The sequence below is a fragment of the Schistocerca nitens genome, chromosome 2 (genome assembly GCF_023898315.1).
Source record: "Schistocerca nitens isolate TAMUIC-IGC-003100 chromosome 2, iqSchNite1.1, whole genome shotgun sequence".
NCBI classification, from domain to species: Eukaryota; Metazoa; Arthropoda; class Insecta; order Orthoptera; family Acrididae; genus Schistocerca; species Schistocerca nitens.
Genome location: NC_064615.1, coordinates 318,676,644 through 318,691,488, shown reverse-complemented (window position 1 = coordinate 318,691,488; position 14,845 = coordinate 318,676,644).

The following is a 14,845-nucleotide window of genomic DNA, read 5'->3' as shown; positions in this document are numbered from 1 at the left end:
TTCTTTTGGCACTGCCTTAACAAATTGTTTCATCAGCCCCAACTTAATGTGAAGTGGTGGAATGAACACCTTTTTGGGATCCACAAGGCTTTTCCTCTCGACATTTTTAACCCCTACCTGTAAGGTTTTTCTTAAGGGCACATAGTGTCCATTTGTGGTCTGAATAGCAGAGTTTGCTTAAAACCAGTTCAAGGTTTCCATAACATTCTTTTAAGTGAACCAAGTGTCCAACTGGTACAGAAGCATATTTATTGCCATTGTGTAGAAGTACTGCTTTAAGGCTTCTTCTTGAAGAATCAATAAAGTCTCCATTCATCAGGAGCTTATTCTACTTTGAAACATGCCACAAGTCCAGGAACATCACCACAAAACACCAGATCACCATCTTGAGAGAAGAAAGATACAAACTCCTCGTCCCTCGATTGATACCAAGAAAAGGATGTACCCGGAGCCAACATAAGTTTATCTTTCAATCTAGATCCTAAAACCTCTCCGATTCTTTAGAAAGGCCTAGGTCTCTAACTAAATTGTTCAGTTCAGATTGTGAGAATGGAATGGGACTGGTTATCCCAGGATCGTAGCAATCTCTGTCTTCTTCACTATCTCCTTGCTGAGCCAATGGCTCGTGATCATCTATATCATCCAAAGAATCTGGAGGAGAGGGTACTGGTACTTCAGGTCCATGGGGAATAGGGTGATTGGCTGATTGAATGTTAGGGTAAGAAATATCCTTTTTGTTTTTCAAATTGAAACCTCATGTGTTGCAAGAACAAAAATAGCAGTCATCACTATGATTTTTGGGCTCCCTCCGAACGATTGATATTCCAAAACGTAAGGACTGCTTTTTACGTTGAAACCATTGCCTCAGTTCTTCAACACACACTGAACGAACTTTGTGTGGGGCCCAAGACTTATCTTGATCGCCTTACTTTATACCAAAATAGGCGAAATATACTTCTTCAACAAAATTGGAAATGTTTCTTTGATACTTTTTAATGGTATAGCTACCACAAATGAAGCAGAAGCAATCTGGCGAGTTTATACATCCTCTGGTAGCCATTGTTCATTGTCCATAAAACAACTTCACAACACAAGAGAACAGCACTTTAAAGCACTAGTAACAACACGTGAACAGCACAGAGTGAAGAAGTACTGTGAACTGAAGGACAATGGCAGCAGCTCACTTTTTGGTGATGGTGGGGAAAGGGGCAGTGCGACACAGACACTGGCATGAAAATACTGCTGGTTTCTCCTAATTACTCTTTATTTTATGTATATCTAGTATAAAAATGGCTAAATAACAGTTTATGGAGATCCTAAAAACCAAAATTCAAACTCACTAGAGTGCTGAAATATCAAAAAAAGCTAAAACAGACAAGCAGTTTGTGAAATAACTGTACATGATGGAATTTTTTCACTATTTTTCCCAAAATCAGCATTGAAGCACCATAAAAATCACTTAATAAATTTGAAACAATTTTTATGTCGCAGACCTGTGTTATTAGCCTATTGACATTGTTGGGATATATTTTTCCTTCCAGCCACAGGATATGTGTATCAAGCAGGCCATGGTTTTGCCGCTAAGTGCTGTACATGTAGCACAAAGCTGACTCAAAAATGATCTCTTTTGTAATCATGTTGACCAGCAAGTACAAAAAGTGGCTCTGATCACTATGGGACTTAACTTCTAAGGCCACCAGCCCCCTAGAACTTAGAACTACTTAAACCTAACTAACCTAAGGACATCACACACATCCGTGCCCGAGGCAGGATTCGAACCTGTGACCATAGTGGTTGTGCGGTTCCAGACTGTAGTGCCTAGAACCGCTCGGCCACCCAGCAAGTACAATTTCAAGTGGAAAACAGCCAGTATTAAAGCGTGTTACACTCATTTGGGGGGAGGGGGGTTCCCCTGGGGACCGATCCACACAATAATCCTGGGTTCACTGTGGGGCGGTGGCGGGGTGGGGTGGGGTGGGTGGACTGCTCTAGCCTGTTGTGGGGTTGTGAACCACTGAGGGCTACCCCACCCCACCTCGCCGCTGCCCCACAGTGAACCCAGGGTTATTGAGTGGATCGGTCCCCAGGGAACCCCCATCCCCCCAAACGAGTGTAACTCCAAATGTACGTATATGTGGAGACAAGTGTTTGTGCAACAATCGCCAACATAGTGTAACTTAGGCAGAATAAGGGGAACCAGCCCACATTTGCTGAGGTAGATGGAAAACTGCCTTAAAAACCATCCAGAGGCTTGCTGGCACACCCAACCTTGACACTTATCTGCCGGGCAGATTCATGCCGGGGACCGGCATGCCTTCCCGCTTGGGAAGCAGCTCGTTAGACCCCGCAGCTAGCCGGGCAGGTTCACAAGATGTAAGTTAGTTTTGGTATACTAAATTAAGAAATTACACTTTAATTTTTTTGTTTATGATATGTTCCACTGAATATTTGTCATTTTTATGGAATGTCATATTGTAGTTTTTATTAAAAATGAATAAAGAGACTTAACAGACAATGATTAAAGAACTTCACTGTTTTACCTGCTTGTGCAGCTGTTGGTAATTTGTTCTGTTCTGACAAATCAATCAGTGGAACCGTGTTATCCCTTCATCCAGTGAGAAGCAGCATTCCGGTCTTTGTTGTGGCTCCAGTAGTAGCAATAAATTGTTTTTGTTGAAATGCAAGGTTTCTTTATTGTGAGCTGAGTTGAGATAGATGAAAGAATGAAAATGATGCCTCCTGTATGGAACCGTACTGACTGGTCACCAATTAAATGGAGTAAGGCAGTAACACTCTGTGAAGGAGGTTATACATATGCAGAAATAACAAAAAAGTTGGGTAGAAGTGCTACAAAGTCAGATGTGAGGAAAGTTTGTATCTGGTACAAATAAAATGGGTCAGTCAAAATTGCTCCAAGAACCAGCAGAAAACCAATACTGACTAATCAAGATTGTCATAGACTCTGTCATCTTCCTCTGCAAGGTCGTCAGTGCACCACAGAAGACATAAATGCAATCTTGAAGACTTCAAGGGTTGAAGTTTCTGATCAAATCATTCGACAGAAACTTTGCGATAATGGTTCATGAATGAGGACTGCCTTATCTGAACAAAACGTAGAGTCATAAACTTGTGCAATGGGTGTTATTGCCTCAGTGCACCACAGCCACTAAGAAGCATCCCATCAGTGTTGTTGTGTGTGGCTGCGTGGCAAGTTGTGGCATTGAATGTCTGGCATTATTGCAGTGCAACATTATCGCAAAAAAGTACTAATATATTGAAAATAATAGAGTCAGAACAGTCATGGTTGTGAAGTTATTTTTATTTAAAACTAATGCATTTTAGTGTGGTTAGGCATTGTCATAACTTTTCAACTGTGACTGTTTTATTTTCAATATAACCATGAAAACCATGTATCAGGTAGCTGCTGGTGGAATGGAGTGAATGTTTAAAAAAGTATGAAAGCGAAGTCTTAGAGTTGAACTTGCTGCCCTCTACCTGCAATTTGAAATAACAATCAATACATCTTTGAGCAAGACAGTGTGCCATGTCATAACACAAAAATCAATAAGAAACAGTTCAATGATCATTAGATCAATGTGTTGCCTTGGCCTGGAAATGGTCCCAACCTAACCCAACTGAGAAATTGTGGTCAAGGCTTAAAATCATGGTTTCACAACAGAATCCCAGTAAGAAAAGGGAGCTCTTAGATGATGATGTTTGGTGCGTGGGGCGCTCAACTGCACGGTTATCAGCGCCCATACAGATTCCCAACCTTTGCTCGGTCCAATCTCACCACTTTCATGAATGTTGATGACATGATGAGAACAACACAAACATCCAGTCATCTCAAGGCAGGTGAAAATCCCTGACCCCGCCGGGAATCGAATCCGGAAGCCTGTGCTCGAGAAGCGAGAACGCGATTGCGAGACCACGAGCTGTGGACATGGAGCTTCTAGAGACCATCGTCAGTTCGCGGTTCAGAGTGATCAAACCAGATCTTTGACATTTGGTGGACTCGATGCCACACAGAGCCGAGGCAGTTGTTAAATCAAAAGGATATCCCACAAACTACTAAAAAATATTGCAATAACTTTTGTACTAAGTAGTAACATTCTGAAATTGTTGGGTTGTAAGTATTTTGTTTGATGTTCTCAAAAGTTTTAATTAAATTTATATATTTGAACTTTATTTCCCAAATAGTGGGAATTAAGGCATGCTTTTTGTGTATTTGTACTGAATGATATTGTATATTTCCATTAAAATAAACTCCTGAATGCAATATTCAGTGAATCTCTACAAAGTGTCCAGAATTAATGGCACTACTGTAATCTTCAGCACATAACTGTCCCTGGTTGTTGCATCTGTACAATAAGCACTCTGTCTCAATTTTGGCATAAATATCAATGATAAACTGGCTGAACAGTCAACGAAATCTTTGCAAGTAGACAAAACGATTTCATCTTATTTACAGCTGGTGAGCATAAAATTGTTGGGATTTTTTTATGTTGGCAGCAGTATTGTAGTAATGATGACCAGATTTCAGCATAAGGGTGACAGGTTGTCTTCCCTTACTACAATCTGTGCATCAGATTGAACATTCTGATTAGGGGCTGTCCATTTGGCCACTGCTGCAAGTGCTGTAGATAGTTGCCAACTAGGGCTGCCAAAAGTTCTGGAGCTCTTGCAGCAGTAGTTCACACATTGAGAGCAAGCTCAGTCTGGTTGTGCCTAGATCTAGCTCTGGGATACTTATGACTGTGGCTCCAATCAGGAACTGACCTGGGATGACAACTTGGGGATCAGTAGGTCCACAAGACAGTGGTGTGAGAGGATGAGAATTTAAGCAAGCAGTAAATTGACAAGTCAGTATTGTCAGCACTTTGTATGTTGGACATAAGGTTCCATTCATTCATTGTGTGTCATCTGAAGGATTTCACTCCTGCATCTCATATTCCACCAAAGTGTGGTTATACAGGAAGAATACTGTGCCAGTCGATGACTTCTTTGTTCACAAAGGTTTTGACCTTGCAGATAATTAATTTTTACAGCAGCTTGTACCTCATGGACTGAAGATGAATGCTCACAGCAGATTGTACATCATGGAGTGATAGTAAATGTTCACAGTAGTTTGTAACTAATAGAGCTCCTTACTTGTTCCAGCAAAATTTGTCTTTGGGCTGATAGGAGTGCTTTAGCAGTCATGTCACTAACTACCTCCAGATGCTGTACTCATGTCACCAGACAGAGAAGTAGGACAACATAACACTTTTCTTATAGTTTGGATTTCTGTGAGCTGGATTTTGACATAGAACAGTCACTCCCGCAGTTGTAGAAAGGCCTCACAGTTTCTAGACTTGGACACACAAAGTCTCCCACAAGCTACCATGCAGGCTTTGCCTTTAGTTACTGGCATGTCGAGCACTGATGCACATAATGTCAGAGGGCGTTTTGTCTGTTTGGTATCCAGTATTGCTTCCCAAACGTTGTACGCAGCAGTTGAAAAGTGGCATGGGGAAGTTGATGATGGCAGTACGAGGTAATGCTTCTCCTCACATGACAAATCAGCATTTTGTAGCCTGCTTCCAAGTAGTAATCTCATACAATCAAGGACAGGATGCAGTGCTTTGAGCTAGCTTTTCTCATCTATTAGCTTGTTGTCTCCCAGTGGGTTGATTTCCCTTGCATGTGTGGCTTGTTCTGCTATTCTGATGCACCATAGTAAAGTGTATTGCAATTCATTGAGAGTGTGTTTAGCAGTTACTCTCATTTCTATTGTAGTCTTGCAGTTATTAACGAACTGAAATAGTGTGTCATTACATGCTGCAATTGTGATAACTTTGAAAATCTACCGATAACTTAATCTTGGATTGCTGTGCTGGTGTAAGACTTAAGCTCTTTTTTTCTGGCACCTCCTGGGTATCTAATATAGGCTATAAAGTGACGTCTTTTTTAAACCAGGCTGCTTTCCTTGAAAGTGTGCTGGAGACTCTTTACAATGCCAGATTAGCTGCATTTCACATTGTAGATATAAAATTTCCTGCCACAGTTCCTGTCATTTCCTGTATCTCAGATAAATGTTCCCCATGAATGTTTTCCATCACGTAGGTGGAACTGACAGTCGTGAAAGCATGATGGATGATCAGTCCACAGGTAAGTTTGTTCATTGTCTGTAACCAGCGAGTTAAGTGTGCTGCATTGGTGCAAGCAATACAGCCCCACAGACCTCCAAGTAAGGTAACAACAGCTTTTTAAGTAGAGACAATCATGTTTTGGAGCTTAATAGTTTGGCACATGACTTTATGCTGATTAGTTGATCAGATGTACATACAACAGTCGTACACCTTCTCTGAAGCATTGCAGAATCCATACAGTTGATTACTGAAAGGTGTTCTCTCTTTAACAACTTTGTGATCAACACAAATATTCTCTGCTGTACAAATCTTACTGTGTGTTTGGGGGTTGGGGGGATGCTGCCAAAGATGTTTCGAAAATATCCGCAATGCTATCGCAATGGGACTAATTTATCAAACCGAAGGGTTTCTCGCAACTCTGAAGGGATGTTTTCCAGTAGCTATGTCTGTTGCTGCACCATATGGTGTTCTTTTTAGTATTTATGAAGATATAAGTTTAGGATGATTAAGAATATTGGGATCCTCCAACACTGAACTGCTAATTCTTGATTCAGTATTCAGACAGAACCATGTAGATTAAATAAGATGGACTTCTTTTCTGGGACAGCTGTTCCTGTGTTGGACTCTGCAGTCTTTGATGTTGTTGACTTTCTAATAATTAACAGAAAGTACTTCCACTGAGCACTGTTATAATATGCCTTCTGTTAAAATTGGCGAATATGAAGGAACACTGTATATACAACTAGCATTTCATACATTCAATATGATTTTTCTTTCATGAACTCTATCTGACAGGACTGCATAACAGTTCTAGCACATTTTACAAATAATGAGAATCTTTGTTGGTTTCCTTGCTTCTCCAACCTGGGACACTGCAGAACAGAATAACTGCCAAGGCAGCAGGTACCACAACATGCACGAGCTCACCATTGTTGTCACACCTTGAAGACATTTGGTGCCTGTCCATACCAGTTTAGATGCGCAAGCAATACAAAAACTTGCAAACAGTTTGTGATCTAAAACTACTTAACTAATGAAAGGTACTTTTAACTGTCGTGATCAACATTCATCGGTTAGGCAGAAATTGGGTAACGTATCGCTTTACCATAGTGATATATTACAACACAGTCATATCTATAATTATAAACCACCTTTCTTCAACAGCTTTGTGACATTAGGCTGAACCTTGACTGTAGCCTACTATACCACAGCTGCCATCGATATAGAAGTCATTAGCAAGAACATCTGTAGTCTTGCTGCATTCACTCTGTCTTTTAACCGATATTCCTGAAGCAATGCATATAATATCACTCCACAATATTCAGTGATAGGTGCGATCTTCATCCAGTACCAGAACTTGGAGATACCGCTTCTCTACCTCACCTCTGGTAGCAATGCGATGCGTACAGAAACATAATTTTATGCAACACACATCCTGTTGAATGGTTGCTCTGACCATTAACAAACTGTTCAGTGACAAATTAGTGCTTGTTTTGGCTCATCAATCAAACACTACTATTGTTTTGGTAGCTGAGCTGTCTTCATTAATAATTACTTGATTGGGCATGTAATTTGAAATGACAGCAGATGTGTCCTAAGTCTTCATATTCACTCATAAACTTGGTGTAGCTCTCCGTAAACTTTAGTTGCCTCACTAGTTTCTGTTCAGTTTGAGAGAAGTGTTTTGTTGCAGTGTGGAAAGAGTCACCTAGCTGCTGACTTGGCTCTTCGTGAGATGGAAGATGAACAACAAATCAGCATATAGAATCCTTCGTTGTGTGTTCCATGAAGTGCTGCACACACAGTTCCTCTTATTTCATCATTGTAATGTGATTTGGCTCTTCTATCTCCCAAGACTTTCTTTCAGAGTGTTTGAATGTGTGTGTTCATTTTTAGAAAGCATAACACAACATGTCACTGTCATGAACTGGTGTCCTCAGACATTTGATGCTGGCCTGAAGTGATCCAGCCTAGCTCTCTCTCTTGAAATAAATGATGATCATCTCCTCTGGAGACAGCCATTGACAAGCACGAACAAAATTCTGCTCCTTGTACTATGTCAGTCCTGCCAGGTGCCCAAAACTGTGGATCATTTGGCATGTTACACCTACTGGGCTCAATTGTTTGTTCTGGCAAGATGTCAGTTATCTTCAGTAAAATGAAACCTTTGACAGACAACATGAAGTTGCTTGTTAGGAGCCCACTTGTACAGACAAATGGTGTTTCACATCTGAGAGGTTTTCACCTATTCCTCCCACCTATTCTTTGACCCAGTACTTCTGTGTGTTACATATGAAGCCTGAGACATGCATATATTTCCGATATGAAGCATGATTACCATCCAGAAACTAATAGAGTACAACAAGTCTGCCATTTGTCACAGCTACTTGCGACTTCATCTTCACTGTTGCAAAAAACATGCATTTGTCAGGTCTGACCTTTAGTGAACAATAACTTGATCTGAGTTTGCCATTGTGCTCCTGATGCATGTCACTGAGTAATCCTTCCTTGTCCCACCTTGTGTATATTGTGATCCTGTGTGTAGCATCATGTGATGTTTTCTTCTAGTATAGCAGCTAATGGATTTGCAGTTAACAAGCCCTGTCGTCAAAGTTCAGACATTTGTAGTCCAAACTTGCACATCACAACATGAGAGGCTGGTATCACATGACACACGCAGCACTGGTAAGTGGCCTAAGTCTGTCTTGAACACCCAAACCACTTGGCATTGGAGGCATTCTGCTGTTTAATGCCATGTATGCCGCGATGTATTCTACTGTATCCTTGACAGTTTATAATGATTTGCATTTGTTTTTTTTAAGAAAAGTAAGTTCCTTTGAATGTCCGAATCCTGTTCAAACTCGGACTGGATTCAAACTCTTCTATGAGGAGGAGCTGTGACATAATTATGTCTTGCAAGGAGGCATCTAGCTGTAATGCTAGCACACTGGTTGTGGCATCGTTCAGCAGTGCATGAAGTTCGCTTGCAGATAGCTGCTTTTGTCATTGATGGCATAGTTAAGTTTCTTTAAATGTGCCAGTGCAATCAATCAAGGATTGTTATATCTGTTACAAACCAAATCAAAAATTACCTTACATTTAACCAGTAGTAGATGAGCAGTTTCACTTGTTAATGAAATAAGTAACTGATGAAACTTAGCAGTGCCCTCTAGTTCCTTATTATTTACGACAAGACAAAACTGTGTCATAAAAGTGCCAGAACTGCATTGCGTCAATGTTACACGATGGCAGGTTTATAACTGGCAGCTTGATACTATGTTTTGGATGGACCCGAGGCAGATTCAGCATATAATACATGCTTGTCACTGCACTGGTGTGATTCAGCTAAATAGCACTTTCTCATATTTTTGAAGGTCTCTCTGTCCTCAGCATGTAGGTCTACACATTCAGAAACTTCGAACTATGACTGCACATCCTCATATTTCTCCATGATCTTCAGCAGGTTTCTTTCATAAGACTTTGTCCATTATGGAAAGCTATTGGTGGCAGGCAACAGTATAAGCAGCAGTTAGAATGAATGGAAGACAAGAAGCAGGATAGGCAGACAAGGAACTCAGCTCATACATGCATCATGTTCAATGCTGCTTTATTGAAACTCATCACTGCTGTTCAGCTGATGGTTGGTTACCACTGCACATTTATTTGCTGAACCCATTGCAAACTGACAAGGAGGACCAAAATGTTTGTGTCTGTAGACAGAAATATTAAGCTCATTGTTAGGAATTGGTTTAATGAACAACAAAAGGTGTTTCCAGATTGTAATGAATCACAAAAGGTGTTGGTGAAGCAATTATTATTCATAATTACATGAATATTCACAAATTGAAATGCACAAATTCACTGTTTAGTGAACGAGGCTCTCGCCTGCCTGGTGATGCGCAGACCACTAGTTTGCGACAGACAACCAGAAGGGGTAGCGGTCAATGCTGCTCTCCCCCGGAGTACAAGTGCACTGTTGGGTTCCCTTAGATGAGGTTACCTGCTGCCCATTGTCCCTCAGGTACGAACAATTCACTAGGCAGCACTTTCCAGTGACTGTTAAAAATAGCGATGAAATGGAGGCTAAACCTCATTGCTTGCCAGTGTTTGCTGTAGATGGCTGCACAAAACAGTGCAGGAGGACACCTTCCAGTGTGATGCACATCGTAACACTTCTTGTCAGTATTCATAACTACTTTGGTACCTGTAGCAAATATTCAAGGCTGACAATCCGTATGTGATAATGATTAAGGGGAAGCACTGAAATGGCTGAAATGATAACTGCTTGTAGCAGTATTTTGTGCTTTCATTACAATCCTGATCTCTACTTCTATTCCTCTGGTAGGATTATAGACGGCATGCTTACAAGGGAACCTCCCCATCGAACCCCACTCAGATTTAGTTATAAGTTGGCACAGTGGATGGGCCTTGAAAAACTGAACACAGATCAATCGAGAAAACAGGAAGAAGTTGTGTGGAACTATGAAAAAAATAGCAAAATATACAAACTGAGTAGTCCATGTGTAAGATAGGCAACATCAAGGATAAAATTAGCTTAGGAGCGCCGTGGTCCCATGGTTAGCGTGAGCAACTGCGGAGCGGGAGGTTCTTGGTTCAAGTCTTCCCTCTTGTGAAAATTTTTCTTCCTTTATTTGCGCAAAGTTATGATCTGTCCGTTCGTTCTTTGACGTCTCTGTTCACTGTAATAAGTTTAGTGTCTGTTTTGCGACCGCACCGCAAACTTCCAGTTCGTAAAATATTCATTGACCTTGTTATTGAAGTCACGAGCTATATTTGCTGGATTCATATTGCCCACGGAATACATCTCACGTATTTAGTGCACTCCTGTCCAAAGTAGCGAACTGTCAACTGCCAGCCAGGGAGCCTCGTTAGCAGGAATACTCTCTCTTCCGTGCGCTGTTGTCGACTGACGTCATGTGTTCTGATGTTTGTTCAGGTGTAGCATCCTCATGCTATGGCGCAGTTACCTCGCATCGGAAGGACGGACAGATAATAATTGTCTGAAAATAAAAAAAATAAACTCTTCACTCGAGGGAAGACTTGAACCAAGGACCTCTTGTTTCGCAGCTGCTCACGCTAACCACGGGACCACGACGCTACTGAGCTCACGTTATCCTTGATGTTGCCTATCTTGCACATGGACTACTCAGTTTGTATATTTTGCTATTTTTTTCATAGTTCCACACAACTTCTTCCTGTTTTCTCGATTGATCTGTGTTCAGTTTTTCAAGGCCCATCCACTGTGCCAACTTATAACTAAATCTGAGGGGGGTGGGATGGGGAGGTTCCCTTGTTAGAAGTTTATATTTTTAAAAATGTCATAATCAGGATGGGAAGTTCTGGATCTTGATGCATACTGGAGGGAACATGTATGTTGGGTCAGTGGCACTCAATTACCAGCCCTCCAGCATCACGAGAATGTAGCTGTAGCTGTTGTCGTTTATACATACTCTGAAGGAAATGTAAAGCCGAAAGCTAAATTATGATCCTTTATATTTTCTACACTGGCTGTGATATCTTTTAATATCTGTTCCACGTTACATAAAGATAACAGGAATTTATAACTGGTGTTCAGCTTTGGGTATTTTTGGCAGTGATCCAAGTACTGTACTAGTGTCAGAGTTTATCATTGCAAGACTTCTTTTTTAACATACAGTCAATATGAAATGGTTAGTCTTCTTCAGCATTTGTTGAAAGGTTGAAGTGGAATCCTTTTTAATTCCTAAGCGATACTGTTTACCAACGCGTTTGTGTGTTCCCTGTATAGAGTGAGTAATTGTGTTCCTCATATCAATGTTTGTATCCAGTTCAAGATTTTCCAGAATTCTATATCATTACTGAGAAGATTCATAAGAACTCAGTATACTCATAGACATTTTATTTGATGGAAGATGATGCTATAAAAAGTAATTAAAACTAAACGCATTTTTAAATTGAAAATGCACTCTTCCCCTTCTTGTAGTTATAGCACACTGTTCATGATATGGCTACAACCTGGTTGTGGCTATTCTTGGGATTACACAGCTACTTGGCAGTAGTATCCACATAAAAAGTTGCACACTAGATGCAGCACAGCTGATAGGAGTAGTGGCTACTTTCACACGTCACAGTTCTCACTGGATGTAAAAGGAGACAAAACAGCAATAGGAATTGACAAGCGGAATACGGCCATCCACTGTTAATTGGCTGGAATAATAGCAGTCTATTTTGGATACATTGTTTTTCTTTAATGCACATTTTCTTCCACTGACCTTTTTCATCATGCCTGGGAAGATCTGACAGTACCGTGGTTATAATTAAAGTGCAGCTACTCACGGAGGCCCAGTGTGGACTGTAATTATCATTCAGCAGTGAAACGTGGCAGGTATGTCAATGAGGAACTGATTTACACGAGGAAACAAAATTAATTCCAGTTGCACCAGGTGCAAACTGGCAATGTAAACCATTTATATGACGGTATAACATTCACACTGTCATTTGTCAAGCCATAACGCGAGTGAATAGTATGACTATCAAGAGGAGAGACTGTGCACTGTTAGTGACACTGCCAGCAATTACAGTGCCACATTGAGACTGTATTTCTGACTGAAAGGTCTGCGAGGCCCAATGTCATTAAATTGTTTAAAGATGATGGTGAAATTCAAAAACATGGGTGAGATTGGTGTGGCACTTGTAAGAGGCAATGTCCTATCCCTGATGAGGTTGCTGTTGCTGTAACTGACGCAGCACATGCCCCGGGTAGTGCTAGTGCTAGTGCTCATGCAGTGTCATGAGATTTGTCTAGCCCATGGTCAAGAGTATAGTAAGTTTTGCAGTCTATTTTACAATGTTACCTGTACGAGGTCCAGATGGTGCAGTAACTAAAACCTCATGATTCGCATAATGTCCTGAAGTTTCTGGCTAGGATCAAAGCTGATGACATATAACCGGGCAATGTTCTATGGAGTGACAAGGCACATTTTACACCACAGGGTGCAGTGAATACACAGAACTGCCGAATTTGAGGTACTGTTGAACTCCTTGTTGAGCAATTGCACTCACTGTATGAGAATGCACGGTGTGGATTCACAAACACCTTTATTCTCAGTCTGTACTACTTTGAAAAGAATACACCCAGAGGGCCTGTCAGGTGTACTGTGACATCTACACATTACCAAGACCACCTCATACAGCATGCAATTCCTGCTTTGGAAGATTACAGCTGAATGGAAACCACTGTTTTTTATGCAAGATGGGGCAGCACTTCTTGTTGCTCGTCCAATGAAAGATTTACTTAAGTCAATCTTCCACAATCTCCAGAGATTTTCAAGACACATGGTCTGCAAAACTGCCTGATACGAATCAATGTGACTTTTAGTTCTGGAGATATCTATAGAACATGTTTACCAAGGACACATTTGGTTTCTACCTGATCTGAAGGCCAGTATACAGGAACATACTGCTCAGATTAGACGGGAGCTGCTGTGAGCAACTGTTTTACAGGTGCAGCATTTTGTCAACATCTCCAGTGCTCATATTGAACAAATTCTCTAAGTGGTGGTTAATAATTAAAATCTACATTATGGCTTTCTAAGTCACTGGACTGTTTCTACGCTCAATCTGTTCCTAGTCCATCACATATTGAGAAGTTTCTATATGTCTTTCTTGCATTCACAGTGCCAGATTTGCACCTGGTGGTCAAAACTGGAACTAATTTTTTTTCCCAGTGTAAACCAGTTCCTCATTAACATATTAGCATATCTAACCAGTTTCACTGCCATATGACAATTGCAACCCACACTACACCTCTGTGAGTAGCTGCACTTCAATTATAACCACCCAATAGTTTTGAGGGCTCAGATGTTCTAAAGAGGGTGCATAAGGCAGTAGTTTACACCGTGCCAAGACAGGTGTGTTATCAAGTGTTTTGTTTTTATGAAAAATTATCATTTCATCTCACTTGCCAAGTTGGTGACATGACTTCATGTTAAATTCTTAATTCAATGCCTATAAAAAAAGTGAAGCACCCACAAAAGGAAGAGGAAATGAAATGAACCTTCATGTGTTGAGAGGCCGCATGCTGTTACTTCAGTGAATACAAAACTGCATCAAATTTACAAAGAGTTTGGCAGTAGGAACCCACTTATCAGTATAACACTGCACCTCCTCTGGTACGGATGCATGCTTGCATTCGGTTGGGAAAAGTGTCAAAAGCTGCTGTATCCTACCCTGGGACAAGCCGGTCCAAAACAGTAACTACCGTAGTCCTTCATATTGCCACTGGGAGAGTTAATATCCAAGCTGGTGTCTCACATGTTCTATTAGGGACAGATATGGGGATGCTGCTGGCCATGGCAGTACCTCAATGTAGACAGTTCATAGAGACACATGCCACGTGTGGGCAAACATTGTTCTGTTGAAAAACAGCACTACGGCACTGTTGCATGAAGGGTGACGAGTGAGGACACAGGATATTGATGATATACTGTTGTGCTGCCAGTGTTTCCTGAATCACTACCAGCTGTGACCTTATCGTACCTAGTGGCTACCCCACACCATGACACCAGGAGTAACACTGCCGAGCCTCTCCAAAATGCTGAAAGAACGTTACACCTTCCCAGGTTGCTACCACACTCACCCATGATGTCCATGCAGGTTAGTGCAGAACTATGAATCTGGCATGTATGAAATTCCGGTTGCCGTGTAGAGTTTTG